Source organism: Leptodactylus fuscus, chromosome 4, assembly GCF_031893055.1.
Source record: "Leptodactylus fuscus isolate aLepFus1 chromosome 4, aLepFus1.hap2, whole genome shotgun sequence".
NCBI lineage: Eukaryota > Metazoa > Chordata > Amphibia > Anura > Leptodactylidae > Leptodactylus > Leptodactylus fuscus.
The window spans coordinates 14322607-14337327 of record NC_134268.1 but is presented as its reverse complement, the minus strand read 5'-3'; positions in this window follow the sequence as shown (position 1 = coordinate 14337327).

Sequence of the window (14721 nt, the reverse complement as noted above, 5' to 3'; positions counted from 1 at the left end):
GGTGAGCAGTGAAGAGGCCACAACATTACCATGAACACTGCAGCTTCTTCTATCAGCTTTCGGACCGGTCAACCTTTAATGAATGACCTACCCTACATCGTCAATTAACCGGTTAAGGACCAGGCCCAAAAGTATGTTAAAGACCGGGCCTTTTTTTTCAAAACTGACATGTGTCACTTTAAATGGCAATAACTTTGAGACGGTTTAACTTACACAAGTGGTTTTGAGACTGTTTTTTTCGTAACACATTATACTTCATGTTAGTGGTAAATATTAATCAATATTTGTGTATTTATTTATAAAAAAAACTAGGAAATTTGATGGAAATTTGGAAAAAATTGTAATTTTCAAAATGTGAAATTCTCTGCTTTTCAGGCAGATAGTCATACCACCCAAATACATAAATAAATATTATCTCCCATATCTCTGCTTTATATCGGCATCATCTTTTGATTGTCTTTTAATTTATTTTGGACGTTACAAGGCTTACAAGCCGCCCCTGCTACCTCTTGTGTCACCCCCTCTACCTCATAGATTGTAAGCTCTTTTGAGCAGGGCCCTCAGTCCCATTGTGTGAAATGACGTTCTTTGTTATGTATGTCTGTATCTGAACCCTATAAATTGTACAGCGCTGCGGAATATGTTGGCGCTATATAAATAAAATGTATTATTATTATTATTATTATTACAAGTGTAACAGCGATTTTCTAGATTTGCAAGAAAATTCCCCAAACCAATTTTTTAGGGACCGCTTCAGTTCTGTAAGGAATTATAAAGGCCTGTATAATAGAAACCCCCATAAATCACCCCATTTTCAAAACTACACCCCTCAAATTATTCAAAACAGCATTTGGGATGTTTGTTAACCCTTTAAGTTTTTCATAAGAATAAAAATAATATGGCAGTGAAATTTAGACATTTTATTTTTTTCATTAATACATTCATTTAGACCTAAAATTAACACATTCACAAAGGGTTAAAGGAGAAAATGCATCTCACATTTTGTTATGCAATTTCTCCCGTGCACAGAAATACCCCACATGTGGGCGTAAACTGATTTTTGGGCACACAGCAGTGCATGGAAGGGAAGGAGCGACACTGGGTGTGTGAACAGCAGATTTTGCTGGAATAATTTTCAGGCACCATGCCTCATTTGCAGAGCCCCTAGAGTACCAAAACAATGGAAACCCCCCAAAAGTGACCCCATTTTAGAATCTACACCCCTCACAGAATTCATCAAGGGGTATAGTCAGCATTTTGACCCTACAGTTGTTTCACAGATTTTACTAACATTGGGATGTGTAAATGAAAAATTACTAAAATGTCACTTTATCCCCAAAGTTTTAATTTTCACAAGGGGATAAAGGAGTAAAAGCCCCCCACAATTTGTTAAACAATTTCTCCTGAACACGGCAATACCCCATATGTGGCCATATTCTGCTGTATGGGTACATGGCGGGGCTTGGAATGGAAAGAGCGCTATTTGGCTTTTGGATGGCAGATTTTGCTGGAATAATTTTAGGTACCATGTCGCATTAGCAGAGCCCCTAGAGTACCAATACAGTGGAAACCCCCTAAAAGTGACCCCATTTTGGAAACTACACCCCCCACAGAACATATGAAAGGGTAGAGTGAGCATTTTGACCCTACAGCTGTTTCACAGATTTTATTAACATTGGGGCATGAAAATGAAAAATTACTTTTTTTCCAATAAACTGTCAATTTAGCCCCAAATTTTTCATTTTCACAAGAGGATAAAGGGGAAAAAGCTCCATAAAGTTCGTTAAACAATTTCTCCTGAACACAGAAATGCCCCATATGTGGCCATAATCTGCTGTATGGGAACATGGCGGGGCTCAGAATGGAAAGAGGGCTATTTGGCTTTTGAAGGACAGATTTTGCTGGAATATTTTTCAAGTCCCATGTCGCATTTGCAGAGCCCCTAAAGTACCAATACAGTGGAAACCCCCTAAAAGTGACCCCATTTTGGAAACTACACCCCTCATAGAATTTATCTAGGGGTATACTGAGCATTTTGGCCACACAGCTGTTTCACAGATTTTATTAACATTGGGACGTAAAAATGAAAAATTACTTTTTTTCCCAATGAATCGTCCATTATAGCGCCATATTTTTAATTTTGCAAGTAGTTAAAGAATTAAAAGCCCCCCACAGTTTGTTACAAAATTTCTCCTGAACACGGCAATACCTCATATGTGGCCATAATCTGCTGTATGGGTACATGGTGGGGCTCAGAATGGAAAGAGAGCTATTTGGATTTTGGAGGGCAGATGTTGCTGGAATAGTTTTCAGGTGCCATGTCTCATTTGCTGAGCCCCTAAAGTATCAATACAATGGAAACCCCCCATTGTGACCCCATTTTAGAAACTACACCTGTCAAGGAATGAATCAAGGGGTATTATCATTTTGTGCCTAAAATGCTTCCAAAAAATGAATGTCCAAAATGAAAATTTAAATTTTGAAAGAAATATGCCATTTCGGTGCCCCATACATTGCACCCACTTTGTGTTGTCAGAGACCTGCACTCCTAAAACTATTAAGGGGCCATCCCGAGGGGCAAAAAATATATATATGTGGGTGTAAACTGCTGCTTGGGCACACAGGAGGGCTCAGAAGGGAAGGAGCACTGCGCTTTTTAGCTTTTGGGGTACAGATTTAGAGGGACTTTCTGGGGGCCATGTTCCTTTTGGAGAGACCTGGAGGTAACTGTAAACCCCATTTTGTAGGGGCAAGTTTAGGGTCTCTGCAAAAGTGTCATGGCATCCAAAAACCAAACCGTCTGCGCTCCAAAAACCCAATAACCCTTCTTCCCTTCTGTGTCCGGCTGTGCCCTAATATCAGTTTATACCCACATATGACATTACGTACGTTATCCCGGGTACACCAGTGTCATACATGTGGCATAAACTGCAGTTTGGGCGCACAGCAGGGCGCAGAAGGGAAGGAGCGCGATGAGGCTTTTGGAGTACAGATTCAGATGTTTGGTATCTGGACGCCATGCCATGTTTGTAGAGCCTGTAAGGTACCAGAAAAGTGGATTCCCCAAAGGAGTGACCCCATTTTGAAAACTGCACCCCTCAAAGAATTTCTCAGGGGGTGTAGTGAGTATTAGTATCCCGGACATGACTGCACAGCGGATGGCGAAGAGGGAATATATAAGCGGTGCGGAGTACATTGCAGACACCAAATTCCCTACTATGTCCCAGTAGCTCCTATGATTGGGGGAGTCACTCTGGGGCTCATTTTGGGGGTCACTTCTGGTGTCTTTCCCTTGTAAGCTGTAAATCTGGGGTGTCTCCTGAAGTACACTGACACAGCTTATACATTCCCTTCCTGACGCCGCCAGTTGTATTCTAATAATTTGGCGATTTTGGGTTTTTTTGTCTTCACATTGGTAGATGCTATATTTTCTTTATTCTTTTGGTGACGTGGCCATATAAGGGCTTGTTGTTTGCGGGATGTGATATATTTTGTAATGACACCATTTTTGGGTGCCTACAACATACTGAATACATTTTATTAACTCTTGCTGGATTTAAAAAAAAAAAAAAATCCTGGCATTGAGTTGTACCCTTTAAATTTTTCGCCATGCAGCGCACAGTAAAAGTAACATGTTCCCTTTATTCTGCGGGTCGGTACGGTTACGGCGATACCTCATTTATAGTATTTTTTTATGCGATACTAATTCTGCAGAACAAAAACACATTTGGGGACATAAATCAGTGATTTTTGCATCGCCATCTTATGAGAGGCGTAACATTTTTATTTTTCGGTTGACAGTGTTGGTTGAGGGCTTATTTTTTGCGGGACAACCTGCGCTTTTTATTGGTACTGTTGTGGGGTGCATATGATTTTTTGATCACTTTTTATAGCATATTTTGTAAGGTGATATGGTGAAAAATCACTACTTCTGGCGGGTTTTTTCCGGTTTTTTTTTCAGATGTACACCGTATACATTAAATATTATTTCAGTTTTATTGTACAGGTTGTTACGGACGCGGCGATACCAAATATGCATTGTTTTTATTAATTTTTAGTACTTTTTTATATAGTTCATTTTGTATAGAGAAAAAGGGATTTTTGGGCTTTATAACTTTATTACTTTTTTCATACACTTTACTTTTTTTTTAACTTTTTTTTTTTTAACTTTTTCATGTGTCCCTTTAGGACACTTGAATCAGTTGATGCTTTCATGAAAGAATCAACTGATTTTGTATAGTAGCTTGCAGGACACGAGCAGGACATGAGCCTGCTCGTGTCCTGCAAGCAGCAGAGGAAGTGAGACACATCGCTCACTTCCTCCATCGGTCGGCAGGATCAACCAGGTATGTGGGGGCTCCGGTAGTCTGGGGTCACTGGCCAGACCCCAGACTACCTTCTACTGACATCGGCACCCCCCGATCTCGCCGCGGGGGGTGCCGATCAGCTTCAATATGCGGCGGATCCCTTTCGATCGCGCCGTGATGTTTCACGGCACGATCGAAAGGGTTAAAACGTTCAGTCGGAACTGAGTCCGACTGAATGTTGTTGAGGGGGTGGTTAGGTGTCAGTAACACCTAACCCCTGCCCTCCCCCCACCCCACCCCCTGCCTAGTGAGTCTCTGAAGACCGGCCGTAAATTTACAATCGGCTGGTCTTAGAGACCAGGACTGCTGGCCGTAAATTTACGGCCAGCGGTCCTTAACCGGTTAATAGGCCTGGAAATCCTCTTTTATTGGATACATATACAGTGCTCGGACTGATGATGGAGAGAACTGTGCAATTATCTCTAGCTGCATAATTCTCCCTTCCTGGAACTGGTCAATGGTCACGGCCACACAGATCAAGTCACAATTCTCCCAGTCCCTAAAGGAGCTTGGGTAGGGGGTAATTGGGGCACAATAGGCCACACAACCCTGTGACAACCTCTCCTTCACACGGAGGAAAATGCGGAGGAATTTGGTGAGGAATTTCAGCCTCCCATTGACTTCAATGCTAGCAGAAACGGGAACCCACTGAAGTCAAAGGGAGGCTTTTTGTTTTTCAGCGCTGAAATTCCACACCATTTTCCTCCGTATGAATGCACCCTTAGGGCTAGTTCACACATAAATTACGTGTGGCTTAATTTGGTCCAGAAAAAAAAAACGCTTCCTAATTATGAAGTGGTTTTTGGACCTTGGAGCGGCTTTTGGTTAAAAAAAAAAAAAAAAAAAAAACGCTTCAGAAAATGCCAGGTGGTTTTCCCCTCCCCTAAAGTGAATGGACCATAAAAAAGCATTGTGTTTTTTGGGCGGTTTTTTTTTGGAAAAAAAAAAAGTGACGTGTTTTCCGCTTTCCATTCACTTCTATTACTTTCCTCAGACGGAATCCGCCTGAAGAAAGGTCATGTCGCTTTTTTTTTCCGCTAGCTGCAAAAAACTGCTAGCAGAAAAACAAATGCTAGCGGTCTCCATAGACCACTATTGTATAGAGGTGGATTTTGAGGCGAAATCTGCAGTCAAAATCCGCCTCATTGCCCCCATGTGAACTAGCTATTAGGCTGCTAATAGGACTGTATGGTGAGGCGTTTTTGGGAGGAGTAATTTGAGTCAGTTTCCTGAACAAAAAACTCTGTGTGAATGCAAAATCACGGCGGCAAAATAACGCGGCGTATACGATCCAGGCTCCCATTGAAATCAATGGGAGCTTTTACGGCGCTCAAAATCTAACACGCCGTATACGTGCCAGGTCACGCGGCACGTTACTCCGTGTGAATGGACCCTTAGTAGAGATGAGCGAGTACTGTTCGGATCAGCCGATCCGAACAGCACGCTCGCATAGAAATGAATGGATGTAGCCGGCACGCGGGGGGTTAAGCGGCCGGCCGGTGTCAAAGCGGAAGTACCAGGTGCATCCATTCATTTCTATGGAGCGTGCTGTTCGGATTGGCTGATCCGAACAGTACTCGCTCATCTCTAACCCTTAGGCTTAATCCACACGGAGTTTTTTGGATCGGAACCTGAGGCGGAGGCTGCTTCAGGTTCCGATCCATAAAACGTGTTGCGGAACTGAAAGCCGGTGCATGGCAGCGGCTTCCAGCCGTGCACCCTCCTCCGGATCAGGCTCAATGAATGGGCCTAGTCCGGAAGAGGGAGTGTCTTCAGGCCTAATCGCAAGGCGACTCGGCCTGAAGAATGAACACCTTGCTTCTGTTTGCTCCTGCGCGGCTCCCATTGATTTCCCGTCTTTTTGGTCAAGGTTTTGAGGCGGATACGGCCTCAAAACCCTGACCAAAAAACTCAGTGTGAACTAAGCCTTAGGGTAAGTTCACACTGAGTAGTTTGGTAAGGATTTTGAGACCGTATCCAAAATCAATGGGAGCCGATCAGGTCTTTTTTCCAGGAGCTGGTTTGTTCCGGCTCCCAGAAAAAGAAGCGAGATGCTCATTCTTCGGGCCGTTTCACTTCGCGATTTGGCCTGAAGACACTCCCTCCTCCCGACTAGGCCCACTCATTGGGCCTAATCCGAATCGGAGTGCACGGCTGGATGCCGGTGCAGTGCATCAGTCTCTCACCTGCTCTCAGTCACGGCTACCTGTATTTTGGTCCGGATCCTGAGGTGGTCTCCGGTGTGAACTTACTCTTAGGGTTACCTACCCCTTTAAGCTGCCTAAGGCCCTGTTCACACGGGAAGCAGAAGAGCGGAATTTGGCACTGAGAGTGACGCGGGGAGCCAAAATCTGCCTGCCACGACAGTCGCGGCTTCCCCCTCCAGAGCAGGTTCAAATGAATGGGCCAATTTAACGGGCCGCGGAATCCACCTGAAGAAAGGGCAGCTCACCCTAGACTTCCCATAGACCACCATTGTGAGGGGGCGGATTATGATGTGGATTCCGCGCCATAATCCACCCCCTTTGTGCCCGTGTGAGACAGTTTTCCTTTGTCCTGGCGTACCTTCTCATTTTTGGTGTTTGTTTGGAGGGCCCACAACACAACATGCTCTCAGTATGGTGGGTTTTTTTTTAAATGTTGTCCCGTAGAAAAAAATAAATGTTGGTATTTTTGGGTTTACCGTTGGCATTACTAGACTCAGCGCCCTGACAAGCACGGGGAGATATAAGGGAGCTCCTTGTTATTGCCAGCTGTGCAATGTCTATTAATAGCGGCGTCTAAGGGGTTAATGATGCATAAGGTCATCCTTACCTACAGTATACAACACAACGGGATACTGGCGGCATCTCACACAACCAAGTAGAGCTGTCATCTCCAGTCATAATCCTGATGACGCTAAAGATGTATTCACACACTGCAGATTTTCTGTAACCGTCCTATTGACCTGAGTGAGGCTTGCAGCAATCCATGCTCATCCGCAGAAACCACCCCCTTCAGGTGTACAGAAAGGTCTGACCATCAGCAAAAAAGGAGAGGCGACTTACAGCACAGGTACCTGAAGGTGGCGCTAGAGGGACAGTTTCCATCTTCTTACTATCCCTGTCCAGGCCAGGTATCACTGACACATTGTAACAAACCCTTCCGCTACAGTGTGTGACCCGATATAGGTAACAATGGACCCCCCTACAAGTCTATCTCAAGCTGCACCTAGTGGTGTGCGAGTCAGAAAATGGACAGAAACAATTGCCCCAAAGCATATAAGAAAGCCGCAAAACTTGTATTTTTGGGTGCAGTAAAACTTGCTGGTACAGGAGGCCCCATAAATCTGCCCCACTATGGAAGGAAACAGCAAAACCTTTAATACCCATCACCCCCCTCCCCCGGGAACACTCAGTATGTGAGAGCCCAGGACTGTGTGTCTGACACTGTGATCTGTAGTACGGGGGCACCACAAGGTCCAGTTCTTGCCCCATTTCTCTTCACACTGTACACTGCTGACTTTAGGCACAACTCCTCCAGCTGTTACTTACAGAAGTCCTCCGATGTCTCTGCTATAGTCGGCCTTATCACTGATGGTGACGATAGGGAATACAGAGACTTGAACCGGGACTTTGTTGAATGGTGCCAGCAGAACCAGCTCAGGATTAATGCTGGGAAGACCAAGGAGATGGTGGTGGACTTTGGGAAACGGAGAAGTGCTCCGACCCCAGTGGAGATCCAAGAAACATGTATTGAGATAGTCAGGACCTATAAGTATCTGGGTGCGCTCCTCAATAATCAACTAGACTGGGCTGACCACCTGGAGGCGCTGCACAGAAAGGGCCACAGCAGACTCTACCTGCTCAGGAGGCTGAGGGCCTTCGGAGTCCAGGGGACACTTCTTAGGGCCTTCGGAGTCCAGGGGACACTTCTTAGGGCCTTCTTCAACTCTGTGGTTGCCTCAGCCATCTTTTTTGGTGTGGCCTGCTGGGGGAGCAGTATATCAACCAGGGACAGAAATAGACTTGACAGGCTGATCAGAAGGCCCAGCTCTGTCCTGGGGAGCCCCTGGATCCAGTACAGGTGGTGGGTGACAGAAGGATACTGTCTGTGGTGACCTCCATGCGGGAGAACAAATCCCACCCCATGTATGGGACCTTGATGGGACTTGGCAGCAGTGTAAGTGACCGTCTGCTTCACCCCAAGTGTGAGAAGGAGCTATCGCAGGTCCTTCCTTCCAACCGCGACCAGGCTGTATAATCTACATCAGACCAAGCGAAGACACTCCGCACAGAGAACTAAATGATCCTGAAGTCTTCTTTCTTTCTTTTCTTTAGCTGCTATTGATTCCTAGTATTTTCTCCTATCTGCTATTCTAAGCTTATGTGTCTCCTTCTGTAATATATGACTGTTATCGGTGGCTCAGTGGTTAGCACTGCAGTCTTGCAGCGCTGGAGTCCTGGATTCGAATCCTGCCAGGGACAACATCTGCAAGGCGTTTGTATGTTTTCCCCGTGTTTGCGTGGGTTTCCTCCGGTTTCCTCCCACACACCCAAGACATACTGATAGGGATTGTAGATTGTGAGTCCTATATGGGACAGTGACTGTCAATGTCTGTAAAGCGCTGCAGAATATGATGGCGCTATACAAGTAAGCATATTAAATAAATAATAATCCTGTATCCATATTATCATGCTGCTGAAATTTCCCCACAGTGTGACTATTAAAGGATTATCTTATAGAACCAGATCAGTCTGGCCCAGCAGGTGTCAGTCTTCACTGCAAGTCTAGAATTCTATTCCTGACACCGAGCAGGGCTTACATTCTAATCTAGGCCTCCCGGAATAACTTTTTACATTTGCCTTTATGTCCTTTCCCGGATTTGTAGTTTTTTTTTTTTTTTAATGACTATCTACAGATTACAGAGAACTCGGCCAGAACAGGAAGAAGAATCTCCCGTATGTAGATCTATAAAGCGAGATTAGGCCGCACAATGCGCTGTCCCTCGCTGTGCGCCGTTCCTTCTGTTATTTCCGACTGTTCCAGGCGCGGGTTTATTATAAGGGCTTTTATCTGACGGTATCTATAGGAAATGTCAGCGAGAGGAAGGGCGGAACTTCAAATACAGGCTTCAAGAGGGTCCGGAGGAAAAGCCTAGACAGACGGGAGCCAAGGAGGAGACCTCAGAAGGCTGGAGAGCGCTCGCACTTGTACAGGACAAAGCATACATTGTGCGTCATGTGACCGGCCTGTAATAAGCGCACCGCACACAGCGACAAATAATCGCTCGTCTGTAATCTCAGCGAACAATGCAAACAGAGAAAGCGCTTAAGTCTTAGAAAAAAAATCTGACATATACATTTAACCCCTTCAAGACAGGCCAAATTTTTGAATTTCTTTGCACTTCGGGAACTCAAAATTAAAAAAATATATATATATTTCCACCAACAAGACCGTATGAATTCTTGGGAGAAATTTGGTATATCTATATATTTTTTTTTTGTTTTTTTCCTTTTACAGAAATTTTTGGGAATTTTTCAACTTTTCTTCTATTATTCACTACGGCCCCAGATCTTTGTCATCAGAACCCGGCCCCGAAGATAGATAGATAGGGCCACCAGGATCAAATGGCGTTTTCTCATTGTGATTGGCTGCCCCCGTTTTCGTGAATAGGCAGAAGCTATTTGGAGTAACGAGGGAGTTACCGTTGCTCCCAAAAAAAAAATTTAGTGGACACGCCCTCATGGCTCTAAAGAGCTAATTTGCATATTGACAATAAGACAGTTTCAGCAATTCACAAGAAGAAAACACTTAGATTTTCTTGACACTAATCTTTTCTCATTGTCAATCGATGCCTTCGTTGTCAACATGCAAATGAGCTCTTTGATGCAATGAGGGTGTGTCCACTTCATTTTTTGGAGCAATGGTAACACCTTCAGCTTTAGACACCTATTCACATTGCCGTTTCTGACAATATGCAAATGAGCTATTTTGAGCAACAAGGGTGTGGCCATATAACTCCTCAATGCAACAGTAACACATTGACTAATGCAGTGATATCTTGGCAATGGAGGTAGTGATTCACAAGGGGAAAACACCATTTCATACAAGTAACAGTAACCTATCTATCTGCAGGACTGTGGTGATATGCTGGTTCTGGTGACAGTAACCTATCTATCTGCAGGGCTGGGGTGATATGCTGGTTCTGGTGACAGTAACCTATCTATCTGCAGGGCTGGGGTGATATGCTGGGTCAGGTGACAGTAATCTATCTATCTGCAGGACTGGGGTGATATGCTGGTTCTGGTGACACTAACCTATCTATCTGCAGGGCTGGGTGATATGCTGGTTCTGGTGACAGTAACCTATCTATCTGCAGGACTGGGGTGATATGCTGGTTCTGGTGACACTAACCTATCTATCTGCAGGGCTGGGGTCATATGCTGGTTCTGGTTACAGTGACCTATCTATCTGCAGGGCTGGGGTGATATGCTGGTTCTGGTTACAGTAACCTATCTATCTGCAGGACTGGGGTGATATGATGGGTCTGGTGAAAGTAACCTGTCTATCTGCAGGACTGGGGTGATATGCTGGTTCTGGTGACAGTAACCTATCTATCTGCAGGGCTGGGGTGATATGCTGGGTCAGGTGACAGTAATCTATCTATCTGCAGGACTGGGGTGATATGCTGGTTCTGGTGACACTAACCTATCTATCTGCAGGGCTGGGGTGATATGCTGGTTCTGGTGACAGTAACCTATCTATCTGCAGGGCTGGGGTGATATGCTGGTTCTGGTGACAGTAACCTATCTATCTGCAGGACTGGGGTGATATGCTGGTTCTGGTGACACTAAACTATCTATCGGCAGGGCTGGGGTGATATGCTGGTTCTGGTGACAGTAACCTATCTATCTGCAGGGCTGGGTGATATGCTGGTTCTGGTGACAGTAACCTATCTATCTGCAGGACTGGGGTGATATGCTGGTTCTGGTGACACTAACCTATCTATCTGCAGGGCTGGGGTGATATGCTGGTTCTGGTTACAGTGACCTATCTATCTGCAGGGCTGGGGTGATATGCTGGTTCTGGTTACAGTAACCTATCTATCTGCAGGACTGGGGTGATATGATGGGTCTGGTGAAAGTAACCTGTCTATCTGCAGGACTGGGGTGATATGCTGGTTCTGGTGACACTAACCTATCTATCTGCAGGTCTGGGGTGATATGCTGGGTCTGGTGGCACTAACCTGAACATTTTTGTAATATACTTTATTCCACTTTCTTTTAGTAGAACCCAAGCTCTAAAGTTCTCCATAGCTACAGTGTTAATGGAAGGTTCATCCTTTATTGCCAATATATACCCATATTGCAAAAACCAAAAGAGGTGTCGTTACAAGTCTGCATATCTTCAGTTCTGTACCATGTAGGATGGTGATTCTGGTGTTGTATGAAAGCCAAAAGTCTCAGCCTTCATATGATATCAATACCATGGCTCTAACCAGGACAGAAATGGAGAAATCAGTATTACAGCCAGACCTTCCTAGAATATTAGATTAGTACAATAGGTTAATAAAGTATATTACAAAAATTTTGTAATGGCAGGAAAAAAGGAGAAAAAAATAGGGATACGGCTTAATTTTTGTGGGACTAGATGTACTTTTTTTTTTTTTTTTACTTTGATATCTGCCGTAGGGTAAATAGATTTTATTTATTGTTTTTTAAATATTTTTTCCGACAGCCCTAGGAATCTGATTACTAATATAATACACGACAATGCTACCGCATTTCAATGTATTGTACAATCCTTATTCTTCCATTACAATCTGCCTAACGATGCCAATAATAGAAGCGTATTGTTGGTAATGGCCCTCAATAGGCTCTTGGCTGGCATAGCTGATCATCGCCACAGCCAAATATTCTGGCCGATAGAGATCACAGCTAAGATGGCAGCAGCCCAGTGTGGTTGGGTTTGACTGCGGCATTAGGGGAGTAAATAATACCCCGGCAGGAAGGATACCAAGGAAGGAAGGATGGATGGATGGATACCAAGGAAGGATGGATACCAAAGAAGGATGGATGGATACGAAGGAAGGATACCAAGGAAGGAAGGATGGATGGATACCAAGGAAGGAAGGATACCAAAGAAGGATGGATGGATACGAAGGAAGGATACCAAGGAAGGATACCAAGGAAGGATGGATTGATATGAAGGAAGGATACCAAGGAAGGATGGATACGAAGGAAGGATACCAAGGAAGGAAGGAAGGATACCAAGGAAGGAAGGATGGATACGAAGGAAGGATACCAAGGAAGGAAGGATACCAAGGAAGGAAGGATGGATATGAAGGAAGGATACCAAGGAAGGAAGGAAGAATGGATACGAAGGATACCAAGGAAGGAAGGATGGATGGATACCAAAGAAGGATGGATGGATACGAAGGAAGGAAGGATGGACACCAAGGAAGGAAGAAAGGAAGGATGGATACAAAGGAAGGATACCAAGGAAGGAAGGATGGATGGATACCAAGGAAGGATGGATACCAAAGAAGGATGGATGGATACGAAGGAAGGATACCAAGGAAGGATGGATTGATATGAAGGAAGGATACCAAGGAAGGATGGATACGAAGGAAGGATACCAAGGAAGGAAGGAAGGATACCAAGGAAGGAAGGATGGATACGAAGGAAGGATACCAAGGAAGGAAGGATACCAAGGAAGGAAGGATGGATGGATACGAAGGATACCAAGGAAGGAAGGAAGTCCCGTCACCTGTTCCTGGTGTTCCAGTGTCTTCCACTGCTGTCCATCACTATTGTTACTGGGGTCTTGTAACTTGCGGCAAGGACTTCCACGGGAACAAACCTGGCGCACCGCTGGACTAGACAGTGACAGAGAACACTGGAACACCAGGGACAGGTAATCCCCTCCCCATACATAAAGGACAACCCCTTTAACTAATGCACTGATAAAAAAAATAAAAATAAATAAGGGGGAGGGGGTTGCAAAAGTTGCACACTCACCCAACAGATACAAGTCAGTTCTGTCGAAGTAACCACCTAATAATACTTAGATTGTAATAGACAATCCCAGGGTGTAGCGAGTAATTACAGTGTACGCCGGAGCACGCCATCTATAACTATCTGCACCATTCACCAGCATTTTTAACTAATTGGTGATCATCGTCCCGCGCACACAACGTTCTTAGAGAGGACTCCGGAATGAGTGGGATAAAAGCGGCGACTATATAACATAATTACAACCGTTATGACAATTTATCACTTATGGAATATAATAGCGCCTGACTGTGAGCCAGACTCCCATCTATCCCTAACACCGCACACTCTCTCTGCGGTCTCTTTGTATGCGGCAGACTAATGGTCGGCAATGAAGAAGAGATAAAACATTTTGTACATGAAGGCAGTAAATATGAATGAGCGACGCTCCCCCCTCCCCCGACCATCTGTTCGCCAATCAGCTTTTATTAAGGGATCAGGAGAAGTCTAACCACATCGAACAGGTAAGAGACGAGAAACCCGCGGCACGTCGTCCCCCGCTGCCCTTCTGTGCTCTGGAGCCTCAAGAAACTTCACGGCTCAACTTTATTTAATTGAACACAATTTACACCTGAGGCAAGTGCCAGGATTCGCCCCCCCGGGGGGACGAGACTGTGGAGATTTAGATCAAAGGCCCTGTGCAGACTGCGCTCAAGCACAACCATAGAGGTACATGCACCCGATGAGCAAACATTTTTTTCCTGTTGGACACATTCCGCAATACGGTTCAGTAATATACTGGCTTCGTGAAGAAGTAATGTGCAAAAGTTTTAGGCAGAAGTGGGGGGAAAAAATGTCGCATCGTAAGAATGCCTGCAGAAATAGAAGGGAAGGAGACGTAAATCCCATCAGTATTCCGTGTGACCTTTGCCCTCCATCAGTTCTTCTCGGTATTTGCAGACAGTCTTCGGTAGAACTGGGCAGGGAGGTTGTCCCCACCGCCATCTTGGAGAACTGAGCCCAGATCTTCTGTGGACGTAGGCTTGCTCCAATCCGTCTCTTCATGTCCCCCCAGACGGACTGGATGTTGCCGAGATCAGGGCTATATCTGTGAGGATCATATGGGCTAGTTCACACAGGGGTTGTGACCGCGCATTTTGGAAGCCACGTCAGAATAGGACCAAAATGTTCTTGCCGCGGCTTCCGACAGTCATGTTTTCCCACTCTGGAGTAGGCCCAAATGAATGGGCCTAGTCCGGAAGGTGCTGGGGCGCGGAATCAGCCGCGGAATCCGCCTGAAGAAAGGGCAGCTCGCTTCTTTTATTCGTGAATGGAAAAAAGGAAGCGAACGGTCTGCATAGACCTCCATTGTGAGGGGG